Genomic DNA, 11,518 nt, shown 5'->3' on the forward strand with positions numbered 1-11,518 from the left:
ATGTGACAGGTGCAATCTTATTACATCATAGTCGCAAAGGGTGGAGGAGACGGGGTGGAGGAAGGCTGCAGTAGGCATGAAATATTTTTTCGTGATTAGCAATCCTGAAACTAGGAAGTTTGAGTCAAGCAGACTTAAGGGAGGAAGTGAGTCTTAAATCTGCTTCCAAGAAGGTGGAGCCTGGTTTTGGAAAGAGGACAGGAAGGGCATTTCAAGCACGTGTTATGACAGGAAGGTGGGTGAGAGATAGCCAAACAGACTTAGCTGGCTGGCAGAGACTGAACCAGGTGCCTGCAGAGATAAGAGCAGTGGAGCCAAGACAAGCCTCTTGCTTTAAGGCAAAAGGATGTGTCAGGAGTTATATTTGGCCTCCTGTGTGGGATAAGTGGGAAGCAGGCAGGTGTCTGAGGCCACAGTCTGAATGATGCTTGAGGAAGGGATCTTACTCCCTTCTGTGCAGAGAAAAGAGCAAGAATAACCGAGTACTGACTGGGCCCAGACATCCTATTTGAGGCACTCACCACCTATTATGATTGCACGGTGAGGACCGGTGCATACAGTGGGTTCCCACGGAGGTTAAGTTGCTTGCCCAAGGTCGCAGAGCTGGGAGGAAACCAAGTGCCCCAACATCGCGTTCACTTACTGAGTTTATGATTAGTCTCTCCAACTAAAAATTTATTCCCTTCCTTTTACCCTCTGATCTCAATCCTGTGCTAACTGAACATCAATCAACCTGAGTCACATGACTAAAATTGCTGTTGTCGGTAACAGAAGAGGGCAGGGTGGGCGCAGGTAGGAATTCCACCCAGTAGGGAATGGAGACCACGGGAGGCAGTTGAGAGACCCACCAACAAACTCTAGTAGAGGCATGTGAGGGCCAGACTTGGGCGTTGGGGTGAAGAATCCTCACTGGGGAGTGAAGGGAAAAATAGACTATGAAGAGAGGTTCTGTGACCTTGAAGCCAATATTAATAACAACTAAATTCTTTACAACCAGGATAAGAAGAAACTGAGATTCTGCCCAAGGTCACACAATTTGTAAGTGATACAGCCTGGTGTCACGCTGAAAGTCAGGGTGCCCTTCAGAGGACAACTGAAATCACCCTTTATATACACACAATAAAGTTTTCTCCTTCTCTAAAACAAACTGACCAACCAACCAACTTTGGCTGTCTGATTTCAGAAGACACCGTATTTTCCCTCTGTCTAGCTTGTCCACTGTGCTCAGCTGCGCCCAGTGAACGTCCAGAGTGTGGGGATGTGAAGCGTCGCGAGACTTCTGGGAAGCTGGGGTGGGTGTGCTGGAGAGCCAGGTTGGGAGAAGTTCTACTGTGAGGAACTCAGAACTGATGGTCTGGGTCTTCTTGAGGCCATAGTTCTGCCGGGTATCAAGCGAGGAGTGAGTGGTTAGATGTTTGGGTGGGGGCACCCCAGGCGCTTGAGGGGAAATCAAATGCTGGGAAGTCTGGGCCAGGCTCCTCTGTCCATGGAATCCTCCAAGCAAGAATACCGGAGTGGGTTGCCATCTCCTCTTCCAAGGGATCTTTCTGACCTAGGGATTGAACTGGCATCTCTTACATCTCCTGCATTGGAAGGCAGGTGTTTTGTTGTTGTTGTTGTTTTTACCATCAGCACTTTTTTTTTTTTTTTTTACCATCCTGGTCTTTTGGGAAGCCCAGGGATCAGCTTAAGTTGCAGTAAAGGAGTTGCAAGGGGGAATAGCTGAGCCTGCCACCTGCCACCCTGAAGGAAGGGTGGAGTTGAAGCTTCTCTACACAGGAGCAGAAGCGGCCACTTCCTGTCTCTTGCAACATGGAAGCTCGTCTCCCTCAGCTTCTTGACTTTCTCTAACCTTGACCACCACCAGAACAGGACATCAGAGCTGGAGAGGGCTCGATGGATCATCTGGCCCCTGCTTATTTCCCAGCAGCCCTCACACACTTGGTAACATGAAATCACATACACGTTGGTGGCCGCCAGGGCTGGAAACCAGGTTTCCCAGTGACTATCACAGAGGTTCTGCAGCCATCAGCTCCATCTTGGGACATGTTTAGGGAGAAAATGGTTAACTGTGGGTAGGATGATAGGATAGTAGATATAACTGGTAGGAATTTCATCTCCAAATAATGGTGGTTAATGTGTGTTTGTCAACTTAAAGGGAAGTCTCTACTGGTGGTGGCTCTTTTCAGTGACATGCTGGCTGAGCACATTGCCATTCTCAAGAACTGAAGGCTGCTAACACATAGTTGGGAGCAATGCTGGATGATGGAATCCGGATCTAAACTTAATTTGAGGGCCCAGATTTGACCAGATGGCATCGAGTGGGGACAGAGGCACAGTCTGGTTCTTTGGTCCTCACACCATCCTCTGCACAAGGGCATGATGTGTTGGCAATGGAATGACACCAGTGGGCAGACAGGGTGATTCTGGTTGGGACAGGGTTGGTAAGAGCTAGCACCTTGCCAGAAGTAGTGGCCTGACTTTGAGCAGCATGAAGAGAACTTTAGGACCCAGAATGAGGGGGTGCAGAGGCCCCAGATCTGTGATGGTCAGACCCTGTTGGGAGTGTGTGGTCCATTTAAGATGGACAGGGACAAACAGCGAGGTCCAGAGGGAGAAATCAAGATGGTGAGAGCAGGCCATGACCAGAAAGAGGGTGTGGGAATGTCAAACTTGGGGAGAAGACTCCAGGGGCAGATGGTCTTCAGACTCTAAGGGCTTCTAGTTGGAACAGAAGCCACATTGATTCTGTTAATCCTGAGAGCAAAGAACAAAGACCGGTGAAGGTATATAGACTTGCTATGGGGGAAGACTTTCTTACAATTAAAGCTGTCCAAAGATAGAATGGGCCTAAATAAGTGCTGGTGAATTCACCATCATGGGAGAGGGGGATAACCAAATGTGTGCTGGTCAACAACTTAGTGAAAATGGGGTAGAGAACATTCGAGGACTAGAATGTTCTCCAAAGTTATGAAGGAATCTGACTCTTGGGATGGCCTCTGAGGGCTAGCATGACTCAAAGTCCAAGAAGATCCTTCATATTCACCACCTCCCCAAGGTTCTGGGGTCCTTCGTACTTGATTTGAGTGCTACAATTTTTTTCTGTCCTCTCTGCTCCTCAGTTCACTCTGCCAGGTTGGGGAAATTCCTCAATGGCCAGTGGTGCCACCAGATACCCATAACTGGAGAAGAAGAGAGAATAGATTGGCCAGTGAGAGGGAAGGGCAGGGTGCCAAGGCTGGGCCCCAAAGACAGAAGGGCCCCAGAGGGAAAGTCCCCATGCTAGAGTATCCTATTTCCCCCAGGGTGTGGCAGGTGCTGACTCAGGTTGGCAAATCTAGGGGAAGAGATGAAGGGAAAGCAACTGAAAAGCTGGAAAAACTTCTTGAACCAGAACTAGTCTCTATTACTAGAGCCAGGTACTGCATGGTGGCTGGTGAAGATGACAAGCTTGCCTTAAAATTGCCCAGAGTGTGGTGAGGCTGGGAACATGGCCAAGAAACTCACTGCCTGGCAGGGCCTGGATGACAACCACCAGTGCACAAGTCGAGGGTATGCCTTGGGTTTGGGGCATATACAGTGGGAGTGGTGCCAAGAAGTAGTAGTCCTGGATTCTATGCCTGCATGAGAAACAGAATCCTTAGGACAAGGAGAGACTGTGGGGTGCTCTGGGTGGTAGATGAGAACAAGGGACAGAGGACAGTCCCAGGAAGGAGGAGCTGCTTGCTTTGGGGAGGACCCAGCCCTTATCTCTTCCCTGTCCATTCCTTTGTTCAACAGAGAGTGACTGGGTGCCCCAGAACTGGATGCCATGGTAGGCATGGAGGGCAAATAGATACATGGAGCTTATGGCCCCAAGCAGGGCTGTCCCACAGACCCTTTGGAAACAGTGTAGAGAGGCAGTCAAGTAACCTTATAGGCAAATGTAACATTACAGCTCTGCCTTTAGAGAGACATGTGTGACTCTGGGGGATCTCTTATGCTAGTGGGTGAGGTTCGCAGGGAAGTGAGCTTGGAGTTGGGGCTGCAGGTGCTGCGGAGGAATCCTGGCTTGGGGCTCAAGCATGCATCTCCTCTGTGCCTCCCCAGCAGCAGGCCCTATGGTGCCTGCAGTCAGGTCATCCTGTGGGGGTGCACATCCCTGCCTTCTCTCTGGCCATGCTCTCTCAACAAGGCTGCTTTGATTGCATGTCCCCTCACCTAGTCCAGTGCCTGCACCATGGTAGCCACTCAACAACTATTTACATAATTCAGCCAGTCAATCCTTGAGTAGTAATCACTGAGTACCAATACAGATCACCCCACAGCATGATGAAGACTGCCAAGGTGCCTGCTCTCATAAAGCTTATTCTCAAGCTGGGGAAACCCACTCTGTAGAAGCAAATACATACAAAAGATGGTTTCATCGAGTCATAAGTGCCCCTAGGAAAATTAAATACCCCTAGGAAAGATATACACATCTGAATGCAGAGTTCCAAAGAATAGCAAGAAGAGATAAGAAAGCCTTCTTCAGCGATTAATGCAAAGAAATAGAGGAAAACAACATAATGGGAAAGACTAGAGATCTCTTCAAGAATATTAGAGACACCAAGGGAACATTTCATGCAAAGATGGGCTTGATAAAGGACAGAAATGGTATGGACTTAACAGAAGCAGAAGATATTAACAAGATGTGGCAAGAATACACAGAAGAACTGTACAAAAAGGATCTTCATGACCCAGATAATCACGATGGTGTGATCACTCATATAGAGCCAGACATCCTGGAATGTGAAGTCAAGTGGGCCTTAGAAAGCATCACTATGAGCAAAGCTAGTGGAGGTGATGGAATTCCAGTTGAGCTATTTCAAATCCTGAAAGATGATGCTGTGAAAGTGCTGCACTCAATATGCCAGCAAATTTGGAAAAGTCAGCAGTGGCCACAGGACTGGAAAAGGTCAGTTTTCATTCCAATCCCAAAGAAAGGCAATACCAAAGAATGCTCAAACTACCGCCCAATTGCACTCATCTCACAGGCTAGTAAAGTAATGCTCAAAATTCTCCAAGCCAGGCTTCAACAATATGTGAACCGTGAACTTCCTGATGTTCAAGTTGGTTTTAGAAAAGGCAGAGGAACCAGAGATCAAATAGCCAGCATCCGCTGGATCATCAAAAAAGCAAGAGAGTTCCAGAAAAACATCTATTTCTGCTTTATTGACTATGCCAAAGCCTTTGACTGTATAGATCACAATAAACTGTGGGAAATTCTTCAAGAGATGGGAATACCAGACCACCTGACCTGCCTCTTGAGAAATCTGTATGCAGGTCAGGAAGCAACAGTTCGAACTGGACATGGAACAACAGACTGGTTCCAAATAGGAAAAGAGTACGTCAAGGCTGTATATTATCACCCTGCTTATTTAACTTATATGCAGAGTACATCATGAGAAACACTGGACTGGAAGAAACACAAGCTGGAATCAAGATTGCCGGGAGAAATATCAATAACCTCAGATATGCAGATGACACCACCCTTATGGCAGAAAGTGAAGAGGAACTAAAAAGCCTCCTGATGAAAGTGAAAGAGGAGAGTGAAAAATTTGGCTTAAAGCTCAGTATTCAGAAAACGAAGATCATGGCATCCGGTCCCATCACTTCATGGGAAATAGATGGGGAAACAGTGGAAACAGTGTCAGACTTTATTTTGGGGGGCTCCAAAATCACTGCAGATGGTGACTGCAGCCATGAAATTAAAAGAGGCTTACTCCTTGGAAGAAAAGTTATGACCAACCTAGATAGCATATTAAAAAGCAGAGACATTACTTTGCTGACTAAGGTCTGTCTAGTCAAGGCCATGGTTTTTCCTGTGGTCCTGTATGGATGTGAGAGTTGGACTGTGAAGAAGGCTGAGCACCGAAGAATTGATGCTTTTAAACTGTAGTGTTGGAGAAGACTCTTGAGAGTCCCTTGGACTGCAAGGAGATCCAACCAGTCCATTATGAAGGAGATCAGCCCTGGGATTTCTTTGGAAGGAATGATGCTAAAGCTGAAACTACAGTACTTTGGCCACCTCATGCGAAGAGTTGACTCATTGGAAAAGACTCTGATGCTGGGAGGGATTGGGGGCAGGAGGAGAAGGGGACGACAGAGGATGAGATGGCTGGATGGCATCACTTGACTCGATGGACGTGAGTCTGAGTGAACTCCAGGAGTTGGTGATGACAGGGAGGCCTGGCGTGCTGTGATTCATGGGGTCACAAAGAGTCGGACACGACTGAGCGACTGAACTGAACTGAACTGAGGGCATTGACTAAAATATTTTATGTCATGTTATTATGTGTGAAATCTTCATAGAAAATTGAAATAATTAAAATTCACAGCTTATTGTGTTCTTTACCTTAAAGTTAAGTAGAGAACATCAAAGATTTGTTTGAATCTTTTTAAGGAAAATTTGTAAAGTTAATAGCATTTTAAAGCAATTTTTAAAATTTAATGTCATTCTGCACATTGTGGGTGGAGAGATATTTAACTCTACTTACTGTCAAAGCCATGGTTAGGATAGGAGAAGCCTTGACAGTGTTCTCATGTGACAATATTCTCAGTAGGACGCCACTAAAAAAGGAAAGGAGTCAATGCTTTAAAACAAATTCTTCTGGACAAGTAATGTATTCGTGTCATAAGTAAGTGGACCATGATCGAAAGCAAAGCCTATCCTTGTGGTCCTTCCTGTGTTGAGTGATGGGGCGGGCACAGGGTAAACTCTCAGAAAGTCAGGTGTGACGTGGGGAAACAGGAAAGGCTGATGCGCAGGAACCTCCATGTGGACAGGCAATGAGAGGAGCATCAGTTTTGTGTTCCGTGTATGTATATTTTTATGAGTCCTTTTAAAATCAAATTTTGTTTTTATCCTTTTGTTTTTTGCTTGTAAAAGGAATCTGGACTTTTCACTCTGTAAATAGTGTAGATGCACCTTTGCAAAGAGAAATTCAGCATCAGAAGACAAGGTTGCCCTTTAAAAAAGGAATGAACTAGGACCTGTGTGCACGTCGGGAGATTTAGACAGGAGCATGTGAAGCAGTGCAGGGCTGTTCATGTGGATACTATTGTTTGTTTCAGTCTCTACTAGAGGATACTGAGCATAAAAATTATAAAGATAATATTAACTACCATTCTTATGTATTGCTTTATTTTTACTAGTGATTTTCAACAAAGGTGGTACTGTCTCTAGGTCAATGCTATTCAAAGTGTGGCCCACGAACCAGAGCTGGTCTGTGAACTATCTATTTATTGGCCTGCAATGAGATAAGAGCAAAAACTGACAGTAACCATTTAGACACTTGCATGGTAATTTTTGTCTGTCAGATGCAATAAAATGGAACTTATATTCTGTATGTTTTAATTTTTTGTTTCATTTTCCCCTAGTGACTTTTTTTTTTTAAATAAAAGTATAGATATTGGACAGATTATGGAGTTGGGGAAGGTAACTGGCTTTTTATCACAGGTAGTTTGAGAGACACTGCCCTAACAGATATTGTAGGAATGTGTGGAGGTGTTTGGGAGTATAGTAATTGGGGGAATACAAGACATTCTGCTTCCCTTGTGGTTCAGCTGGTAAAGAATCCACCTGCAATGCGGGAGGCTTGGATTCTGTCCCTGGGTTGAGAAGATCCCCTGGAGAAGGGAAAAGTTACCCACTCCAGTATTCTGTGGAGAAGGCAATGGCACCCCACTCCAGTACTCTTGCCTGGAAAATCCCATGGATGGAGGAGCCTGGTAGGCTGTAGTCCATGGGGTCTCTAAGAGTCAGACACAACTCAGCGACTTCACTTTCACTTTTCACTTTCATGCATTGGAGAAGGAAATGGCAACCCACTCCAGTGTTCTTGCCTGGAGAATCCCAGGGACGGGGGAGCCTGGTGGGCTGCCGTCTATGGGGTCGCACAGAGTTGGACACGACTGAAGCGACTTAGCAGCAGAAGCAGGGCATTGAGATAAAGCTAGTGGTGGTGGTAGGGGTCCTGGGAAAGAATGAATGAGTGAGTGAATGAATGGCGAGCCATGGCGGTCAGAGCAAGACGTGCTGCATCCATCTGGGTGGGGCAGAGAAGGCCGAGCTGGGACTTAGATCCTTTAGATGCCATAGCCAGGAGCTTAGGGTAAGGTGGGGAAGGGTAGTCAGAGGTGTCTGCACCCTAGGCCTCATGCAAGGTGGGGAGGAAGTGGACAGGGAGTGGTGTGGAACCTCTGAATTCAGTGCAAAGAAGCAGAACGGCCGGAATTGCTGACTAAAGCAACACTGTGTCTCTGTATCCCCTTTGCACCCATCATGACTCAGGCTTGAGTTCCGAGGGGAGTGGAAGGGTGGGGCAGGGAGGACCCGGAGCTGAGGTTCAGGGAGCTTGCAGGGTTGGCCAGCTTCCCCAGGGCTTGTTCCCACAGAGGTCCCCGGTGCCCCCACAGCTGGCAGCTGTCCTGTGCAGTCTTCTCCCAGGCCCCAGACCCCTAAGCAGGGGGCAGGGAGCTGAGGTTGAGGCAGGAAATAGATGGGCTCCAGGTTAGACATTTACAGCCAGCCCCCTGTTTACACTGCTGAAACCGTGTAACTCTGACTGTGACTCGAGTCCAGCCTAAACCCAGAATGGGACTTGAACCCACAGTTTTTTATTTGTGTATTTATTTTAAATGTCAAAGCCTAAACATTTTTTTTAATATTTATTTATTTGGCTGTTTCGGCTCTTGGTTGCGGCACTCCGGATCTTCACTGTGTCCTGTGAGATCTTTCCTTTAGGCACATGGACTCTCTAGTTGTGGTTTGCAGGCTCAGAAGTTGCGGCATGTGGTCTTACTTGCTCCATAGCATGTGGGATATTAATTCCCTGACCAGGGATCAAACCCACGTTCCCTGCATTGCAAGGCAGATTCTTAACACCTGGACTGCCTGGGAAATCCCTCATCATCTTTTTTTTAAGTTTATGGAGAGTCACACTTTAAATTTTTATTTATTTCTGGCTGTGCTGGATCTTCCTTGCTGCTCGTGGGCTTTCTCTAGTTGCGGCGAGTGGGGGCAACTCTCTAGCTGCTGGTGCTCAGGTTTCTCATTGCAGTGGCTTGTCTCGTAGAGCACAGGCTCTGGGCGCACAGGCTTCAGTAGTTCTGATGCACAGGTTTAGTCGCCTGGTGGCATGTGGAATCTTCCCAGACCAAGGATCAAGCTAGTGTTCCCCGCATTAACAGGCAGATCCTTAACCACTGGACCACCAGGGAAGTCCCCCCTCATGGTCATTTAATTGAGAACACAGGCCTGTTCTCAGGATTTAATGAAGCTCAGGTTCTTGATGTCTCATTGCAGAAAGAATTCAGTGAGAGACAAAGGGATAGGTAAGAAGTGGATTTATTTGAGAGAAACATGCTTCACAGACAGAGTGTGGGCTGTCTCGGAAGACAGGAGGCCCAGAAATATGGGGTGTCAGTTTTTATGGGCTGGGTAATTTCACAGGCTAGTGAGCGGGTGAATTATCCAACCATTCTGGGGAAGGGACAGAGATTTCCAGGAACTGGGCCACCACCCACATTTCGATCTTTGATGGTTGGCCTTAGAACTGTCATGGCACTGGTGGATGTGTCTTTTAGCTTATGCTAACATATTACAATGACCGAAAGCTGGAATCTGAGACCCCATGGTTCTGCCCAGCTTCCATCACCTGGTTTTTTGCGTCAGTTAGTTGGTCAGAGCTACCTCCATGGGGACTCCCTGGGGACAGAAGCTCCACAGGTGGCCTCATCTGGGCACCCCTAACCCTTGGGCAGTTGCTCTAGAAAGAGAAGTCCACTTCAGGTGTGACATGCATCTTGCAGGAGCAGTGTGGGTCCACTTCTGAGGAGCCCAGGGCTGGCCAGGCTGCTGAGGCCCAGCTCCGCAGCACCACTGCTGCTTCTTGCAGCCATTTTTCTCCATTCCTTAGGTCATCAGCTGCTGTTTCTCTTACTCTCCCTGCTAGCAGGGTAGGGAAGATTTTGGCGATGGGAGCAGCTCCATAAGAATATGGGAAGTAGTGGGGCCTCTGGACCCAGGGCTGCCCCTTGTTTGGAAGTGTAGGACACAGGGGCCAGAACAGGCCTTTCAAGCCCGGAAAATACAACCCTTTAGCGCAAGAGAGGCCCAGATTTGCATGCAGTCAAATCTCTTCTCTGAGTATGCTTAGCTGTCTGCTTGCACAGGCGTGGGCTCTCTCTGTGGCTGCTTCCAGGTTGGGACTGGCAGTGGTGAGTAGGGATAAAAGGAAGGCTTCTCAGGTTACCTTTGTATACGTTTTGGATTTTGACCCACGTGAATGCTGTGTTTTAGAAATGTACATTTTAAAATGCTAACCAAAAGTCTCTTTTCCATCCTGCCCTGGGCTCCTTTAGGGGATTAAGCATCTCCTGGGGATTGACCAAGTCTATAGATTTGCTCTGGTAGGGGTGGGGGCTCCATCTCAGCAGCCCCGTGTCTCACCAGGGCTGACCTCCGGCAGGCTGGTGTCTCCTTCACAGCTCCAGCACACTTTCTTTCTTTGTGCCTGTTGTTGCTTTCATGACCCCTGCGCTTGTAACACCACAGCAGTCCTGCAGCAGCCCCCTCTCTTCCAACAGGCCCATCTGTTGACTCTGCCTCCTGCAGAATCTCTCCTGAGCCCACACCCCGACTGCCATCACATCCTGGGACACTGGTCAGCCTCCACGCAGCTCTTCTGATGCCTGCCTGTTTTCCCCCGGTCCATCTTCCCCACCCCTGAGCCCCAGTCAGCTTCCTCAAATACAAATTGTGCACACCCCTCTCCCGCTTACATCCTCCTGTAGCCAACAGCATTAGTGCTCTGCTCAGCTCTGCCTGGATGTCCCTTTCCATTTTTGTACCCAATGTCCCCTTCAAGTGCTTTCAGAGTTGACACCTGCAGCTCTTCTTGGAGGGCTGCCCTTGATCTGGACCTGGTTTACTCCACCCAGCCCCACCTGGGCTGCGCTGTGGCTGGTGACTGCTCAGTGGTAGCGGTGGTGGGGAATGAAAGCCCAGCTTCTTGCCCCAGCAGGGCTACCCTGAGGCCGTACACTCTAAGGCTGTCCTGCTGGACTCTGAGGGAAGTCACCTCCACAGCTGACTGGAGCTCCAGCTGGCCTCTCTCCAACCACCTACCTCCCTTGGGTATTCTGCCTTAATAGTCACTCAGCGTCTAGATGAATCCCTCATGTGGAAACCTATTGCCTACAATTTAAATCACCGATCTGTATTCATCTCCTTTCTCGGAAATTTTATCCCGTATCACATCTACAGTCACGTCATAGCAACTTCTAGCTGTCCTGCAACATTCTGTGTTTCAATACCTGCTTTTTTTTTTTTTTTTTCCAGTTAGGAAAAACTACTCCACCCCATTCTTTAAGTCTCTGATCAATATCACTCCCTCCAATTCCCTAATGGAGCCAGCTGCTTCCTCCTGTACTCTGTAACTTATAACAGCACCCATCTCACCAAACTGAACTAGTCTTCTCTAGCATGGTGCTG

Source organism: Oryx dammah, unplaced genomic scaffold, assembly GCF_014754425.2.
Source record: "Oryx dammah isolate SB20612 unplaced genomic scaffold, SCBI_Odam_1.1 HiC_scaffold_26, whole genome shotgun sequence".
Classification (NCBI taxonomy): Eukaryota; Metazoa; Chordata; class Mammalia; order Artiodactyla; family Bovidae; genus Oryx; species Oryx dammah.